Genomic DNA, 18567 nt, shown 5'->3' with positions numbered 1-18567 from the left:
CGACCACCGATCATGGCGCTAACCACCGTGCTCAACTCTTGCGGGCACGAGACTTCTGATTGGCCACTTCTCTACAAAAGCGACCCAGAATTCGGCCACACATACCAGACACTCTTGGAGGGTCGGCAGGTTTCAGATTTTCACCTCCAGGATGCCCTATTATGCCACCTCGGTCACCTTTGTGTTCCTTCAAGCGAGCGTGCCAAGATGATTTGGGAAGCACACTACAGTCGGGCTGCTGGGCATTTCGGGGTCGAGAAAACAGTGGCAGTACTGCAAAACTATTTCTATTGGCCGAATCTTCGACAGGATGTTGGGAAGTACATCCGATCATGTACTGCCTGTGCCATTGCCAAACCGACCATTAAGAAGCAAGGCCTCTATACCCCGTTGCCTACCCCTAGTCGACCTTGGGAATCCATCTCCATGGATTACATGTCAGGCCTTCCTTCCACTAAGCATGGAAATGACTGTGTTTTTGTGGTCGTCGACAGGTTCTCAAAGATGGCCATTATGATGGCCTGCAAGAAGAATATCACAGCAGAAGCCACTGCTAAACTCTTCTTTGAACGAGTGTGGGTGCACTTTGGGATCCCACAGTCTATCATCTCAGATCGGGACAGTCGGTTTCTCAGCACCTTTTGGTCCAGTCTCTGGTCAATGCTGGACACCAAACTCACGAAGTCCACAGCCTTCCATCCTCAAACTGATGGCCAGACAGAGGTTGTCAATAGGATGATTGTGCACATTCTGCGCATGTATAACTCAAAGCATCCACGCACATGGGACGAGAGCCTCCCCTACGTTCAGCACAGCTACAACCGAGCTCTTCACAGCTCCACTGGCCATAGCCCTTTTCAGGTGGGTTTGGGATTCCAGCCACTATGCCCCATTGATGTGGCCATGCCACTTGCAGCTACTCACATGAATTCAGCTCATGTCCAGTCCGAAACAGATAAGGCCACCAGCTTCATTGAGCGCATCCAACATATTCGCCAGCAGGTCCATGACATTCTTGAGAAATCAAATGCCAAGTACAAGCAGCGACATGATCAACATCGGGTGCCACACAAGTTTCAGGTGGGCGACAAAGTCTGGTTGCATTTGCAAAAGGAACGCCTTACTGGAGCCTATCGGAAATTGAGACCACTCCGATATGGTCCTTACACCATTACTAAGGCTATGGGAGACAATGCATTTGAGCTCAGCATTCCCCCATTCCTTGGCCTGCACCCAGTATTCAATGTGGACCGCCTTCGGCCATACTTTCCACCATTGCTAGACACATCCGACATTGCAGAACAGCTCAAACCCACAGAATTAAATCTAGATTGCATGGAACAAGCTGCAACTGATCGGATCATGGACACACAGATCAAGAACACTCGCCAACAGAATATCCAACTATATCGAGTTGTCAAAGCGGGCTAACTCCTTCAGCAGGGCAAGTGGCTCACCAGGGAACAAGTTCAGCAGAAGTTTCCTCATCTCATGGAGGAGCTCAATGCAATGGGGACCATTGCTTCCTAAGGGGGGAGGAATGATCCAGGTGGATATTGGTGGCCACCTGCCAAGTCCACCTGGACCCCCACCATTGTTTTTCTCAGCATTTTCAGTTTCCTTAATTGTAGCACAACTTACTATTTTTAGCAGTTTTTCGGGTCCTGAACTTCCGGAGCCGTTTTGAGGCCCTAAACGACGTTTTTTGGGGAATCCAGGGGCAACACGAGTCCATGGGATGGACTGGTGTTGCCCGTTCCAACAATGATAGTGCTCAGATAGATCTTTCTAATGAGCTATTGTACGCGTCAAACGGAGATCACATGCCAAAGTTACGACCCCGGGAAGTTGATGTACCAACTTAACCCCAAACGGGGCCCACAGTTTGGCGTTTCATCTCCTAGGGTTAGGTTTTGGAATGTTAAGGGTTTTTCCATTGTTTCTCAACAATAAATAAGCCTTCGAGCCTCATTGTAACACAGTTCAGAGGCATGTAGCCATCACATCTCTTCTCAGAGATAAGCTACCATCGCCCTAGCTAGTTTATTTCCATTTCTGTTTGTAAGCATATTTCAGTATTTTCCATTAATGAAATGAAGTATTATTTCCGCTGCATCTTTGTGTATATGGTTATCTCTGTAATTTGTTGCGTTCGTGTTTAAATCCGGATCATCTGTAAATTGTACTAAAATATTTCTACATATTCTTCTAAGGTTTCATAATCTCTTACGGTCATTTTAAAAATTTCATCTTTGAGATCCCTAGTTTGGAATTAGTCCTAGTATTTCATGAGAAAATCATTTTTCATGTCATCCTAAGAATTTATGGTACCCCCATCTAAGCCCATAAACCATCGTAAGGTTGCTCCCTTTAAGGTAGAAGGAAGCAACTTCAATTTCTAAGGGTTAGTGGTTTTGTCATATCCCCTTCCCAAAACGTTGAATTCGAATAAGAAAGCATCCGAATCCTCTAAGGTCATCCCATGAAAAGTCAGAATGCTTTGTAACGAGATGGCCTTCATCGGGGCATTGGCCACTGGATCAACTATAGGATACTCCAAAGTCAAGGTTTGGCCCTAAGGTGGTTGATTTTCCATCTGATCGAAGATATGCCAGTAATCTTCAGGGATCTCTTACTCACGAGGTTTTATTTGGGCAGAAGGATTACTCGATTCCCAAGGGGGTTTTGGTTTTACCGCACTACCTAAATTTGGGATTTGAGGTACTTATATTTTAGTCAAGATCACAAGGGATCCATATTATGATTCTTCCTCAACAACTCCACTATTCTCTCCCTCTCCTTCCTTTAGATTGCAATAATTTCCCTCTTTTGAGGGACTAGAGTGTGGGGCATTTATGCTTTGAAATCTCTACTCAAATCCTTCAGTTTTACTATGAATCTCAACATAAGCTGCAGTTGGTGACTCTGTTGCTTGAGGGATCAAGGTAGATCCCTTTCTAGATGTTGTTCGGGGTCCTACTGACGCTTGAGATTTAGATTTTCAAATGATCTCGTATATAAGAGTATTTCTCCCAAGGGCCACTAGACCCTGCACTTTTGTGGTTTTTGGTAATGGTTTCTATTCTACTAATATCTTTTTTCTCCTAGTCATGCACACCTACATAACCTCTACGTATGAACTGAAAGTGGGCACTAAGCACAAGATTTTTTCTTGTTGCGCGTGCAGGTTCTTACCTCCTGTCTTCAATACCCAGTTCTCTCGAAGATAGAACCTAATATTACCTTGACAACCTCCCCAACAACGATGCCAAAATGTTTGGTAACTATGATGAATTCTAAAAATCAATCTTAATCCTACATTAATTTTGTCAACCTGGGATTCATCTTTCATTTCAAGGTTGTTGTCATAGTACGTGCAAGATAAAATCCTAAAGGATCAAAATGTAAGTAGCTATTACTACAAAAGACTCATGGGAAGTCCTGAATCTATCCAATCGTTGTAGAAATAAACTATTCACACAACAACCATTTTACTCCCTATTACTTAGAATTTTGAACTCATCAAAGGAATTAACCTAGATTCAACAATCAAATTCATAATGCTTCTACAGAATCATATGCATAAAGGAGAATTACTTAAATCACACCGCTATTTGAAAGTCTCACAAAGCTTAAATAACTTAGTAAACTTATTCAGTAAAACCTTTAATCTCATAAAATTCATTTAGCAAATTCAGGAAAAGTAGTAGCAATAGAAAACATAAGATTCAATCCATTTCTGAATACGAAAGGAAATACCATAACCAATATTCACAAACAGAATAAATGAAAATAATACAACCAAGCAGTAAATTTTCCGGTCACTAGGCCTGAGGTCCCCAAAAGGAACTACCGTAAGCAACTCAATACATGAACTTAACGCAAAATCTTTAATTCTTCATTAATATCAAAATAAGTTACAAAATCGTTTATAACACTTCAAGATTGAATCATTGTTCTCAGTTTCAATATACGAATAAAAAGTAAGTCTCCCCCCATTTCTATTTACCACTGATTTATATATTACATAAAAATTCTAGTAAACTGAGCTATCCTGAGGATCGAGAGATCCTTAGGATTTCTCGTCATTATCATCGAAACTTCAAATAACAATTTTTATCTCCTTGAGTTGTCTTGTGCATATTCCTAGCTTGACTTCCAACAATTAAGATAACGATTGTCCATACTTAGTGATTTCCACTCATCCGAAGGAACAACGATCATCCAATCAATTTTTTATGCACACAAATTAACTTAAATTAAGACTTATAACATCAAAAATACTTAAATCAATAGACAATACTTTCAACCGTTTTCCGTTATTGTTTTCTTTCCAAATATTCTCAAATTGAAAGTAAAATCATTGAGAAACATATTATCAACCAAGGTAATAAAGAGGAAAATCATACCATTTTCATAACCCAACAGAGCCGACAGGAGGGGAGTATGAGGGAGAGGGAGCAGATGAAGAGGAGGATGGAATGTTCAGCGAAAATTTGATACAAAGGTATCTGTCCAAGCGTTTGAGTGAGGAGAAGGAATGGCTCTTGTGGGTTGAGAGCTCAGTTATCCAACCGTAGGCTTTCATCTTTTCTTAGGTTCTCTCCTTGAGCTAGTGGGCAAGGAAGTTCTTGAGATCCCAGAGCGGCAAATGTCCTCTGTGACTCTTTGCCTCCTCCATGGAAAGAACCTATCTCATGATTTAATCTAGGATGCCATGATCAAACATAGTTGCAATGGTGGTTTTGTCAAAGGTGGTAGGGATACATCCATGGCCTTTACCTCTGCCAAGGCATCGACTTCTTCCTCTGTCACGATTCATCATTGGGTGGTAGTAGGGTAGGGTCACAAAGCAGAAGCTGGAGGGGACAAAGGGAATGCTGGGGGGAATAACCAAGGGAGAATGATGTGAGAAGAAGAGAATGTCCATGAACTTTTTGATTTATTACAAGAGCGTGCGAGCTAAGGAGTCTGGTATGGGGACTGGAGGTGCTAGTGAGGAGGATTAAAATCCATGAATGCCACTTGGTGACAGAGACATGCCAAGTGGTGGCCACTTACAATGAGCCTGGGGAGCCATGACAATAGTCTCATGAGCATCCAGATTGGGGGGGAGGAGATCTCGCTCAACCAATTGTAGACAGTAAGGAAGTCAGTCTACAAAGGATGGGGAAGATGGAGGCCAGTTCTCTCTGGGCTATTGGTCTTCAATTCCTCTGTTAGAGATGAATTCAACAAGGGAGTTATATTTGTGCTTGACATGAGAGAAAATCATAGATTCTTAATATTGGGAGTGGATATGTGCTAGATGTTGAAGAAGATATTCTAGGTGCCAACCTATGGTTTGCTTGGTGGTTGGAGAGTCGTTGGTGATGCAATTGTAAATTTGAATGGTGATCTGAGATTCCCCTTAGAAACTAGTGGGAAGAGGCGATTAGGTTTTTCAATTTGAAGGCCCTCTATTAGGGCTCCCAATTCTACATAATTATTGTTTTTTAAACCGATGTGATCCCTGTAAAGGTGAATTATTTGCCTCACATGATCCCTGAAAACCCCTCCAATACCATCTTGTTCTGGGTTGCCCTGCGAAGCTCCGTCAAAGTTGAGCTTGAGGTGGTGGGGAGGAGGGGGGTAGCCAAGAAAGAAAAGAAATGGGGCTAAGATTGAGTAGTTTGAGGTTCCACCATGCAAGGATTTCTTTTTTGGATGGGGGGGTTTTGATGATCCTCAGATGACCAATTGGTTAGGGCTACGGATTCCTCCAAATTCTTGTGAAAGAGACATTAGAGATCTTTAGGAGATTTGGAAGAATGATTAAAGATCATGTCGTTCTACTCATTCCAAACTTCCCATGCTAAAAAAGGAGGGGCAGAGCACCAGATGTAGTTTAGGATGGCATTGTTGAAGGGTGAGGCATGCCATTGCATGAAGGTGCAATCAATGCAACTTGAATAATTTTAGGGGCAAGAAAGGAAGAGATGGTTCATAGTCTCTAGTCATTCCTTACAAAGGGTGCACCGAGATGGCCCATGATAACCTTTTTTTATTAGATTGTCCCAAGTGAGGACTTGATACTTAGAAAGAAGCCACAAGAAAGTTTTGAATTTTGGCCACGTGTTAAAACTTCAAAGCTTGGCTGAAAAGGGATCAAAACCAGGGAGATGAGGGAAGGAGTAAAGTTTGTATGCTTTCTTTATAAAAAAAGTTGCCCAAATTCATGTAGCCCCTCTTGAGAACATCCTTCCCATCCTTTTTTTGTATTGTTCTTTTTAGTAGTTCTTGTTGAAGGAGTGAACTCTTGTCATCATTTTCCTCCACTAGACATAGAATGTTTGGCACTGAGCTGTGGTGAACTATCTCTTATGAGTTCGTCCAGAACTATTGAACTATGATAGGCCCCATGCTACGAACTTGAGCTTGACTGAGGGGAATGGGAAAGAAAGTGGCTAGACTTGGTTGTTGCTGCCAGGCATCATTCCATAAATCAGCTAAGTGTCCATCTCTAATCTTCCAAAAGTAGTGGGAGTGGATCAAGTGACGGCCTTGACTGGATAAGTTATAGATTAAAGAGCACAAATGGATGTGAGACAAAGAAACCAAATATTGTTGGGACATGTTAGCAAATTTAGCGTACCATAGATTGGCACATGGTTCCCATTTGTATTTGATCCATTTTCACTAGATCATGTGTTGCCCATGACATTGTTAACCATTTCTGAGTCATGAAGTCCCAAACCACTGTGGGTTTTTAGGAGGCAAATATTGTCCCATTTGACGAGAAGCCATTTATGCTTGATATCATCTCCTCCCTAGAATAAAGTGTGATCGATGCTCCTTATGCTCTTGAGGACCCATTTTCGGGAAACAAGAATAGAGAATAAGTAGAGGGGCATATCTTGGAGGAAAACCTTCAGGAGGATAAGCCTGCTAGAGTTGTTGAAGCACGATTCTTTCTACAACTGATCTTCGAGGATATTTTATCAATGAGATCCCACTAGGAGGAGTTCTTAATTACTGAGTCTGTGAGGGGGGCTCCTAGGTAATTGGAGGGGAGAGAGGTTGTAGCAAAGCCAATGATGAGCTGGAAATTGCGTTGAGTGATGACAAGGGTATTGAAGAAGAATATTTGTGATTTTTCCAAGTTGATGTCCATACTAGAAGCTAAGGAGAAGAGGTTAAGGATGGCTTTGATCTTCCTTAACTCTTAAGCTGAGGGATGATTCATCAGGATATTATCATCAATGAACTATTGGTGGGTGTGGGTTTAATTGTAGTGGATGGAAAGGCCCCTGAGGGAACCTTTGGTCTTGGTAGTTTTGATGGAACAAACAAGGCCTTCCACCATGAGGATAAAGAGGAACGAAGAGAGGGGGTCTCCTTGACATATGCTCATTAATGGAAGGAAGGTTTTAGAGGGGGATCCATTGACCAGGATGAGGAAAAAGGGGTGGTGATGAGGGACATGGCCCATTGAATCTAAAGTGCACCAAATCCAAAGGCCTTTAGGATGTTCTCGATGTATTCCCAACTTAGTTTTTCAAAGGGCTTCGACATTTCTAGTTTGAGAAACATGACATGTTTTTTTTAGAGTTTCAGAGAATGGATGGTCTCATGGGAGAGGATGATGTTGTTGAGAATTTATATGCCTTCAATGTAGTGCAATCACTCTCAGGAGATAAGGAGGGGAAGGAGAGGCTTGAGCCTATTCACTATAACATTGGAAATGATTTTGTAAATAAAACTGCATAGGGATATGGGCCTATATTTACTTGGTGAAGCAACATTATCTTATTTTGGTATGAGGGCTACAAAGGTGGCATTGAATGCCTAGAGAATGGATCTGGAGATTATGGATTCCTCCACTATTTCATGAATTTCACTTCCTAGAATGTACCAACATTGTTTGAAGAAGGAAACTGTGAAGCCATCTGGGCCAAAGGCATTGCTGTTAGATATCTGTATGAGAGCTTCCAAAACCTCTAATTCCAAAACTACCCTCATGAGGGTAGCATTTTGCTCAATGGTGACTAAATGCAGAATGTTGGTTATGATTTGGTTGATGGCTTCCCTACACTGAGTCGCTGGATCCTGGAGCATGTTGGAGAAATGATTAACCAATTCTTGTTCTATGCCCTCTTGGGTTTCCACTTTAGTAACAAATTATGTTCTAGAGAGGGAACTCTAATTATTGGCTCTGTGATGAATAGTGGATTTGTTAAAGGAGGTATTGTGCTCCCTCTCATTAAGCTAGCGCACTCTAGACTTTTGTTTCCAATATATCTCCTCTCATTTATAACATTCCTACAACAAATTGAGGAGGGAAACCTCATGTACATTGGTTTCCTCAGAGCATCCATGGAGGATGATTTCTTGTTGCAGGGAGTCCATTTCCTTCTATAGTTTCTTCTTTTCCTAGATGATGTTGCCAAACTCCTCTTTATTCAATTTTTTTATGAGAAGCTTGAATTTCTTGAGTTTTTGTTGAAATATGTACATCTTAGACCCCTTGTAGTTTCCCATCCCTTTCCACCATATCTCAATCTTGGAAACAAGGCTAGGGTCAGTTAGCTAGGATCGCTCGAATCTGAAACACTTCTTTAAGGTTTTTCCAAAGGTTCTCCATGAGAGGGTAATGGGCCAATGGTCCAAGCCTGCAGATGAAAGGATTGTTGTAGAGATATTATGCCCATCAACCAAGAGTGCCTCTAAAAACCAAGAATCTATCCAGGCAGGATGAAATTTAGGTGGGTCCCTCCTCTTGTTGTTCCAAGTGTAAAGGTCGTTTGTTTTTTTGATGTCAACTAAGTTGGTTTCCTCAATGAAGATGCTCAACCTTTGAGATTCATGGTCTAATTATCTATGCCCACCCTTCTTTTCCTAGAGGGAGGTGATGATGTTAAAATCACCTCCAAAAATTCATTTGGAGGGGTCCAACAGGGACCTTAGGGAGGATAGGTGTTATAACATCGCTAGCTTTTTGGAGGTGTTTGAGGCATGTAGAACCATGTATGTCAGAACTGAGCAGATGGAAAGAAGAATAAATAGAATTACGGTTTAAGGAGAGGGTTTCCAAACCTATGAGGGATGGGTTCTAGGTTATGCTTAAGTCTCCCGAAGCACCTTCCACATCCACTACTATAAATTTTTATGCTTTCCAGATCTTAGAGATGATTGAAGTAAACTCTGTGTTGGATCATTTGGTTTCGTGGATGAGCAAGATTGTAGGAAGGTCTTGTTGAATCTTTCTACAAATAATTTTGTGGTTTGAGGGGTTTTTTAGTCTCCTTATGTTCCAAGAGATGATCTCCATGGGGAAGGGCCTGGTTCAGATGAGCATATCTCTGATATATGCTTATACTTCCCTGATTCCACTAGCTTATGATCAATCATGTCCAATCTTTGGAGGGTTAATTTTCTTCCTTGCTTCTTGAACTCCTTCCCAGTTTTCTTTCCTTATTTGTTTGTTATAGTTTGGACCCCTAGCTACATTTTGGATTTTTCTTTCTAGAGAGTTGTTTCTAGGAGGTGGATTAGCTTATCTAGAATCGCATTGGTTGCATTTCTACAGCAGGAATCTTCCATTGCAATGAGGTCCAAGCCCCCCTAAGTCTTTGAAATCATCATCTTCGACCATGTGAGTGTATTCTTATTGGATTAGTGGGTCCTTTGTTTCTAGGGTTTATGTGGCTGCCAAACCTTTTATTTTGTCAAGAGTCATGGCCGAATATTGAGTTGTACTAGGTTCTACTTGTATTGGTGCTTCAAGGATGTTTGAGGTATCCTCTAGCATATATTTTAGTACTTCGAAGATATTGTTGGATGTTGGATTCTTGGAATGTGATGGTTAACCCTTCTTCTTCATGACTTTTCACTTGGTGGGGATATTTGTGAATCCTTTCTCGTCTGGATGACTGGGGTTGGTGGTCATTGGATTGGTGTCATTGAGTGGTCAATCCCTAAAAATATGGTCGTTGTGATGGCACTTCCTACATATGAAGGGTACATGCTCATAGTCCATCATTTGGAGCCAATTCTTGTCCTTGGATTCCAGGGCAATGACTTCTAGGAGAGAGCCAAAAATATCCATGTAGACACACATTTTGGCATAACCTGCATAAAATCCTTAGCGGGTTTTCTCTGAGGGAAACAAACTTCCCTAGATTTTTATCATTTTCCTAAAGGGTACCATGGTCCTAGTATTCGTAGGGGAGAGAGTAGACCTACACCCAGACTAGTGCCCAAGAGAATTCCTCTTTTTTTGGGATAAAACATGGTGTCCATTACCTCACATACATACCTGCGGAGTTGAGGAAGTAGGGTCCTCCTTCTAGGACAAATTTAAAATAATATTGATGGGTGAAAATCACCATGAAGAGGCACTTGGAACCCAACTTGACATCATAGCTAATCTGGATTGGATCATTCTATTATTTTTCATCCATCTTGATGCATTTGGAGTAAAAAAAGTGGAGGAATCAGGTCACGAGACCATTTTTACGGGTGATGAGCCTTATAAATGGGTAATTATATGACCTCATTTTACCTCCTCACCTAGTCAAATCAACCATTCTCTTAGCTTATTGTATGATTTTCTAATTATATTTATGCTTATAGAGTGAGTTGAGTTAGTTATGATGCCATGTGGTCTAATATGTGTTTAATGCAGATTATTGATGAATTTTGTGGTCAAAGTCAAGGATCCAGTGGACAAATGGCAGCAATAACTCGAAGTGGACAAAGGAGAGGACTTATAGGAGGGAATCCCCCTCATTTATTACTCCTCACTTTGAATTCCCCTTCATTCAGCTCAGAGTACAAGTAGCCAAGTCATGCATTAGCAGGCAGCCGAGCAAGTGGAGGATAACTAATGACTATCTCGAGTTTTGGGAGCCAAGCCTCCCTGATTTTAAGGAAGCTATTGGTAGCTTCATTTGTATAAGTAGAGAGGCCTAGGGCCTCACTAGGGTCAGATTTTTGTTGGATTTTTGTTGTACTTTTGCTCATGTAAACTCTGCTCAACTTCAAGCTTATTTTTTTTGACAGTTTCATGTAATCTTGTCCTTGTTTTGAAATAGAGATGGAATCCTTTTTGAGTTAGCACTGAGTCACCTCAGAGGGCTAAAGTTCTTGGGTTAGGGCCCAATCCAAGTAGCAAAGCTCCTCTTTACTTGTATTTGTATGTTTAATTTTAGTTTGTAGATTAGGTTGTTGTTAGATGAATTTCTTTTATGGTCAAAGATAGGTTGTTGATTGATGATTCAATAGTTTGCTTCCATTTGTGCTTTCTATAGCAGGTTAAGAAGTGATAAAGAAAAGATCCAAAAGGCTAGCAATAGTGCATTGGCCTCTCTTCCTCCCTCGAGGACCATGATTTGAGGCAAAGACCCTCTTGCTGCCCCAAAGACACAGATTTTCCTCGTTCATAGGACTTCTAGTGTTTACAGCTTTTTAGTTGGTTAATAGTCTAGTTTTCTTTGCTTCATAACTTCTTCATCATGCTCACTTATTTATTTACCATATTATTCTTCCATGCTTTCCTTTATTGTAGCAGTTATTAGCATTTCCTTTCCTAGATTACAGTTTAGATTAGTTTGATGAAAAACTTTGTTTTTTTAGATGCACTTATTTCATTGCTTGCTTAATCTCAGTGGTTGACTGTCAGTTGTTTATGCAGCAGAGATCTTCTAGCAAGAGGCTAGCCTATTAGCCATCCCATCCTCCATCTGATCCATGCCCTACAGGTCACCCAAATCTCCCCTCAATTCTGCCTTAGTTTCCTGCATTTTCCATAGAATTTCTTCCTCTCTCCTTGAGCAAATCCAATCATATTTCTCTCTCCTAATGATTCTTGGTAGAACCTAGGCACCCTAACACTTCATTCCAACCTTCATTCACCTTTTCGACCCACTCTCACACTCTCAAAACAACCAAAACTACTCTCGTCCTCCTCCTAGAGGCCTCCTGCAAAACGTTGTTTTTCCTCCTATAGATTTCCTGTGTCCTCCTGAAGATTTTCTTGTAAGCCTTCTTTTGAAGGCCGAGTGTCGGAAAAGCCTCTATAAGGCCACCTGATACCTCCTAGGACCCAACCACACCATCCTACATCCTTACAAGTCCAAAAGCCGCCCTTCAACACCAACTATCCACTGCCACATTCACAAACAATAAATGACATGCATGTCAATTTCACATAAAAATACACAAAAATCCAAAAATATGTTCTTTGATTATTTACTTCCAGAAATAGCATAGTTAGATGTTGTTTACTTCTTTGAGTAGGTAATGGCATTCCTTTCATGGTTTTCATAGTTCTTTTTGCAAAAGTAGGATTAGTTGCTTAATTAGGGTTTACTAGGTTTTCTTTACATTTCAGGCTTTCTCCTTTCTGCAGTTAGAATAGCATTTGTAGAGTAATATTTATTTCCTTCCATCACATATAGAGCTTCTTCTGGAATCCATAGAAGTTGGTTTGAGCTCCTAGTGATCTCGCGTCGACTGACCAAGTGACAACCTGCAGCGAGAACTAGTACTTGTGCATACAATACCGACACTTCCAAGTTTGTTACGAACTACCGAGTTGATAAGAGTAAAGTAGGTAGCCCAGGAGTTTTAGCATTATTGCTGCAATACTAGTGCTCACTATACTTTTTGGCTCCATTTCCGGGGAAGTGTCAGAGTATTCTATGATTACTACTTTCTTCTATTTTCTATTGAAAACATTCTGCTAATAGTTTATTTCAGCAAAAGTAGACTAGTCCTTTCTTTTCGTTCCAATTATACATTTCTTTGCTTTCCTTTTCAATTCTGCAAATTTCATTTCAGCAAGAGTAGACTAGTCACTCTTTTCTTTCAATTTCTGCATTTCCTTTCTTTCCTCTTCAATTCTTCAAATTTCCATTCAGCAAGTTTAAGTCAGCTAGTTGCAATTTGTTTTGTTCAATCAAATTCAATTTTGCAGGTACTATCAGTGTGGGAAAAAAGAAACAAAAGCCAACCAAAAAATTTCCTTTCATGCCTCACAGGAATAGAGATAAATCAGGAAAATTCTTGCCCAACACCCCCACTGCCTCACATAGCCAACCTTCTCTCTTCTTTGGCGGCTGCGATCAAGAAGAACCCTTAGAGGAACAACCAAACATATTTGAAAAACCTATAGGGGAAGAAGAAGAAGAAAACATTCCTTTAGAGCTAATGGCTAAACACAGAAATGCTAGGGGGAATGGAGAGAGAATAGTGGGTACCTTCCCCATTTGGGAGACCAATGGGGACAAAAATTTGAAGAATATAAGCCCTTCTGCCCTACCTCATTTCCACAGTCTGACTACAGAAGATCCTGACATCTTTTTGTTTGAGTTTGCTATTATCTGTTGAACCTATGACTATGCAGAGGATAAGAAAAAGTTGAAACTATTTCCTTCTACTCTCAGGGATGCAACATTGTCCTGGTTCATGGGATTACCTAGCAACATCATCACAACTTGGGCTCAGATGTAGCAAGCCCTTAATAACAAGTATCGAGACTATTGTAGGTCAAAAGATACTAAATAAGAAATTTTCTGAATGACCATAAGAAGTGATGAGTCCCTGGAGGACTATGAAGAGATGTTCTAGCTCAGTTACACAAGGGTTGGGTGTACACTTGACCTTGAGTCTCTAAAGCTGGTCCTACTAAAGGGAATTCGGGAAGATCTTTTATACAACCACAATCTACTGGCCGGGGGAGACATCTACCAACTGTCCTATGAGGACATAAAGATTGTTTTCAGGAAAAATTCTAGAGCAGCCAGAAAGAAAGGTAGGGGGAGTCAATCCATAGCCAGTACCTCTTCCTCTAGCTCATCCATTAAAGGAGAAATTGGAAACGTGCTGGAAGACGTCAAGAGTGAGATTCTATAGACTCTTTCCATGCCAATGGATACCTTACATATCAAAAGGAAACGAGAGGAAGTAGAGAGGGCTTTGGCCATTTTTTGCCCTAGATGCACCAAGAGGCATCCTAGGAATGAATGCCCATTGAACGCTATAGAAGTTTGTTCAATCTGTGAAGAAAATCACTCTACAGAAAAGTGCCCTTCCTTACCCAGACTTAAATTTGTATTTCAAGGGGCTAAGGGAGTCACTGAACAACTCTATTACATAAACCAAAGGAGGCCGCATGGACCTAGACCATACCAGCAGGGGATGTAAGGGACATCTTAGGCATACTACAATCCCAATCAAGTCATTTCCATACCTTCTTGGGTTCCCCCTGTGTTGGGTCCCTATAATACTAGTGACTACCCCATTACTATTGTAGCTATACCCCTTATTTATATTGTTGTGCCCCTATTACCCCCATATTGTTATTTCTATGCCCCATAGAATCCCTCTATTGTTATTTTTGTGGCTTTATATTATTATTAGGTCGGCTGGATTATATTGTGACTCCTTAGACTCCTATATATAGAAAGGAGGTTTTGTCATTTGTATCATCCAAGAATTTTTCATTTATGTAATGTAAAGGAGGTTTCCCCCTCGAAGAGGCTGAATTCTAAGGCGTTGATCTATCTTTTCTATCTTTTCTTGAGCTGGTTTCATAACATTTGGTATCAGAGCTTTGGATTCTAGGGTTTTGCTGCTCCAAACAGGTCATCGTGGAATTTTCGCTATAACTTTTTTTCTGTGACGTTTCAGAAGTCGCAAAAAAAACCCATTTGAGAAGAATTGGCGCTGAACCTTGGGTCCAAATTTTAGAGCGTTTTACGCGATATTTCGGAGATATGATCTGAGGAAGTTGGCCTTTTTGCAGACTCCTGAATTACATTCAAAACAGGTGACCTGGGGAAAATCGTCATAACTCTCTCTCTGAGGATCGGATTGAAATTTCGTAAAAAGGTACAGAAAGAGGACGGAATGTAGTTTCTTGTATGTGTGTTTTAGATTCAAAGGTTGAAACAGTGACTCGTGGCACGTCGTACAAGTTCGCTCTACTGAACTAGTCTAAACGCAAGTCACTGTGGGAGATTTCACATAACTCTTCCTTGGAAAATCCAATTTGGCTCAGACTTGTGGCATTGGAAAGAGGACGTAGAAGGCTACTACAGGTAACAATTTCAGAACTGGATGATCCAAAATTACAGAGATACATCAGATTCAATATCAGGCTTCTATAAAGTGAAAAAAGGTGTGTAGTTTTTTTTTAAATTTTTTATCTAAGCTTGGTTTAACGGAATTCAAAGGGCATAGTAAAGCATTATTATCGGTAACTGATGCCCCGAGGAAAGAAAATGCAAACACCTAGTAAGGAACCTGAAAGCTCTAGCATGACTCATGAAGAAGAGGAAGAAATGCTACATGATATATCAAAATTACAAGAACAAGTGCAACAAATGTCACGCTCACAAAAGCTAACAGAAGCTAAGATAAGTGGCGTGGAATCTAAGATAAATGGCGTGGAATCTAAGATAAATGGCATGGAATCTAAGATAAAGGGCATGGAAGATAAGATGGAGGATTCGATGGTAAATTTGAAGATAGATTTGAAGACAGACATGGAAGAATTGAAGAACTTGCTACAAGAAAGGGTCACTAATGGTGAAAAGGTAGTAAAGGAAACTCATGATGAGAACAAAAGAAATGTTAATCATGATTCCATAGACTCTAATGTTGGATCGAAGACTCACCATGTTCCAAAAATCGATATGAGGAAGTTTGATGGCAAGGATCCCGCCACATGGATATTACAGATGGAGCAATTCTTCGATCTCAATAATGTGCAAAACACACAAAAGGTACGTATGGCAACTTTATATTTGGAACCAAATCAGTTTGTATGGTATCAATGGCTTTGTTCTCGTAAACAATTTATCACTTGGGCAATTTTTACGGAAGAATTGATAGCACATTATGAGGATACAAAAAGCAACACTTTTTTTAGCCAATTGATAAGTCTCAAACAAAAGGGTTCAATAATGGAGCACATTGAGGAGTTCCAAAAATTGAACATAAGGGTAAAAGATATTCCAGAGGAGCATAGGATTGATGTGTTCATAGGGTCTTTAAAGGATAATATCCAACATGATGTGCGCCTTTGGGAACCTGATTCATTAGAGAAGGCATTCAGGTTAGCAAGAAAAATGGAAAGCAAAATTATGGCAACTAGGAAGCATACCATTCACAACTATAAAGACGGAAGTGTTGTTGCCCATAGTCTTCCACAACCTACAAGGTTGACACCACAACAATTGGAAGAAAAAAGAGCAAAAGGGCTTTGTTACAATTGTGATAGCAAATACACAAAAGGTCATAAGTGTGCTGAGAAGAAATTATTCTACATAGATTGTGAAGAGGAAGAAGAAAAGGAGCAAGAAAGGTCAAAAGAAGAGGATATATTCCAGGAACAAAGCCTAGATGAAGAACAAATAAATCCGACCATATCTTGTAATGCATTGGCGGGAATTACCACTCCTCAAACCATCAAGATAGAAGGACAAATCAAGAAGAAAAAGGTAATAGTGTTGATTGATTCAGGAAGCACCCACAATTTTATTCATTGTAGGGTAGCAAAAGAATTGAATTGCTTCCTATATCCAGCACCAGAGTGTCAAGTGATGATTGCAAATGGAGGAACAATAAATTGCTCTGGAAAGTGCCATAATATCAAGCTATCCATGGGAGAATATGTATTGACTAGCCCAATGCTTTCCATTCCAATGGGAGGTGCTGATGTTGTACTAGGAGTCCAATGGCTACAATCCTTGGGTACAATAGCTTTTAATTTTCAAGAACTTTTCATCAAATTTTCTTCGGAAGGAAAGGAAGTTGAATTAAGGGGTATTGCAGGGAAACCAGGAAAGATAATCAGCTCTAATGGTATGACAAAGCTTCTAAAAAAGGAGCAAAGAGGTGTAATTGCACAATTATGTTCGCTAGATGTTTCCACATTGGAATCATCTATTTCTCCAGATCTCCAAAAAGTCTTGGACAATCATTCCAAGGTATTTGAGACTCCCAAGGTCTCCCACCTATGCGTGATCATGATCATGCTATTCATCTGATTCCAGGAAGTGTTCCTCCAAACATCAGGCCGTACAGATATCCCTATGTCCAAAAAAGTGAAATTGAACGTATGGTTGCAGAAATGCTAGAGGCTGGTATAATTCAACCGAGTCAAAGTTCTTTCTCAGCTCCAGTAGTATTGGTGCACAAGAAGGATGGATCATGGCGCATGTGTCCAGATTATAGGGAGCTCAACAAGCTCACTATTAAAGATAAGTTCCCCATTCCTGTTATTGATGAATTACTGGATGAATTGCATGGATCAATTTACTTCACCAAGTTGGATCTTCGTTCGGGATATCATCAAATCAGAATGAAGATTGAAGACATTCCAAAAACGGCATTTAGAACTCATGAGGGTCATTATGAATTTTTGGTCATGCCTTTTGGCCTTACCAATGCACCTTCAACATTTCAAGGTTTGATGAATTCAATTTTCAAACCATTCCTTAGAAAATTTGTGTTAGTATTTTTTGATGATATACTAATCTACAGCAAGTCTTGGAAGGATCATGTTGAACATGTTGACAGGGTGCTACAACTATTGGAGGAGAAACAATTATATGCAAAAAGATCCAAATGTTTCTTTGGAGTCCAGGAGGTGGAATATTTGGGTCATATTGTATCTCATGAAGGAGTTAAGGTAGACCCTAGCAAAATTAAAGCCATTAAGGAATGGAAAATCCCCACATCCATAAAGCATCTGCGAGGATTTCTTGGGTTGACAGGGTATTATCGCAAGTTTGTTAAGAATTATGGGAGAATAGCAGCACCTCTAACAACATTATTGAAGAAAGATTCATTTTCATGGACTCCGGAAGCAACAAAGGCCTTTGAACATCTTAAAGAGGCAATGTGCCAAGCACCGGTCTTAGCTACACCGGACTTCACAAAAACCTTTATTGTGGAATGTGATGCTTCAGGAAATGGAATTGGTGTTGTTCTAATGCAAGATGAAAGACCCATTGCTTTTGAAAGTCGTCCAATCAAGGGAAAGTTTTTAAGCAAAGCTATTTATGAGAAGGAAATGTTGGCAATACTCCATGCACTTAAGAAATGGCGACCCTACCTAATGGGAAGACACTTCAAGGTAAAAACGGATCATGATAGCCTTAAATACTTTTTAGAACAAAGATTATCCTCTGAAGAGCAACAAAAGTGGGTCACAAAGATGTTGGGTTATGACTTTGAAATCATCTACAAAAAAGGGAAGCAAAATGTGGTGGCAGATGCACTCTCAAGAAAGGATGAGGATGTGGAAGCATTGTTGTGTGCCATTTCTATTATCCAACCAGATTGGATAAACGAAGCAAGGGAGGAATGGAAGAATGACGAAGAAGTGTGGGCACTTATTCGAAAGCTACAACAAGATTCCAGTACTTCTGATACATTTAGCTGGCAAAATGATTCGTTATGGTACAAAGATCGCTTATACCTCTGTAAGAATTCCCAGCTAAAACAAAAGATTCTTATGGAATTGCACACTTCTCCCTTAGGAGGGCACTCAGGATTTTTAAAAACTTACCACAG

This window comes from Pinus tabuliformis, chromosome 7, assembly GCF_031772625.1.
Source record: "Pinus tabuliformis cultivar Carrire ecotype Pingquan chromosome 7, CPIR1, whole genome shotgun sequence".
In the NCBI taxonomy this organism is placed as follows: domain Eukaryota; kingdom Viridiplantae; phylum Streptophyta; class Pinopsida; order Pinales; family Pinaceae; genus Pinus; species Pinus tabuliformis.
Note: the sequence above shows the minus strand (reverse complement) of the source record.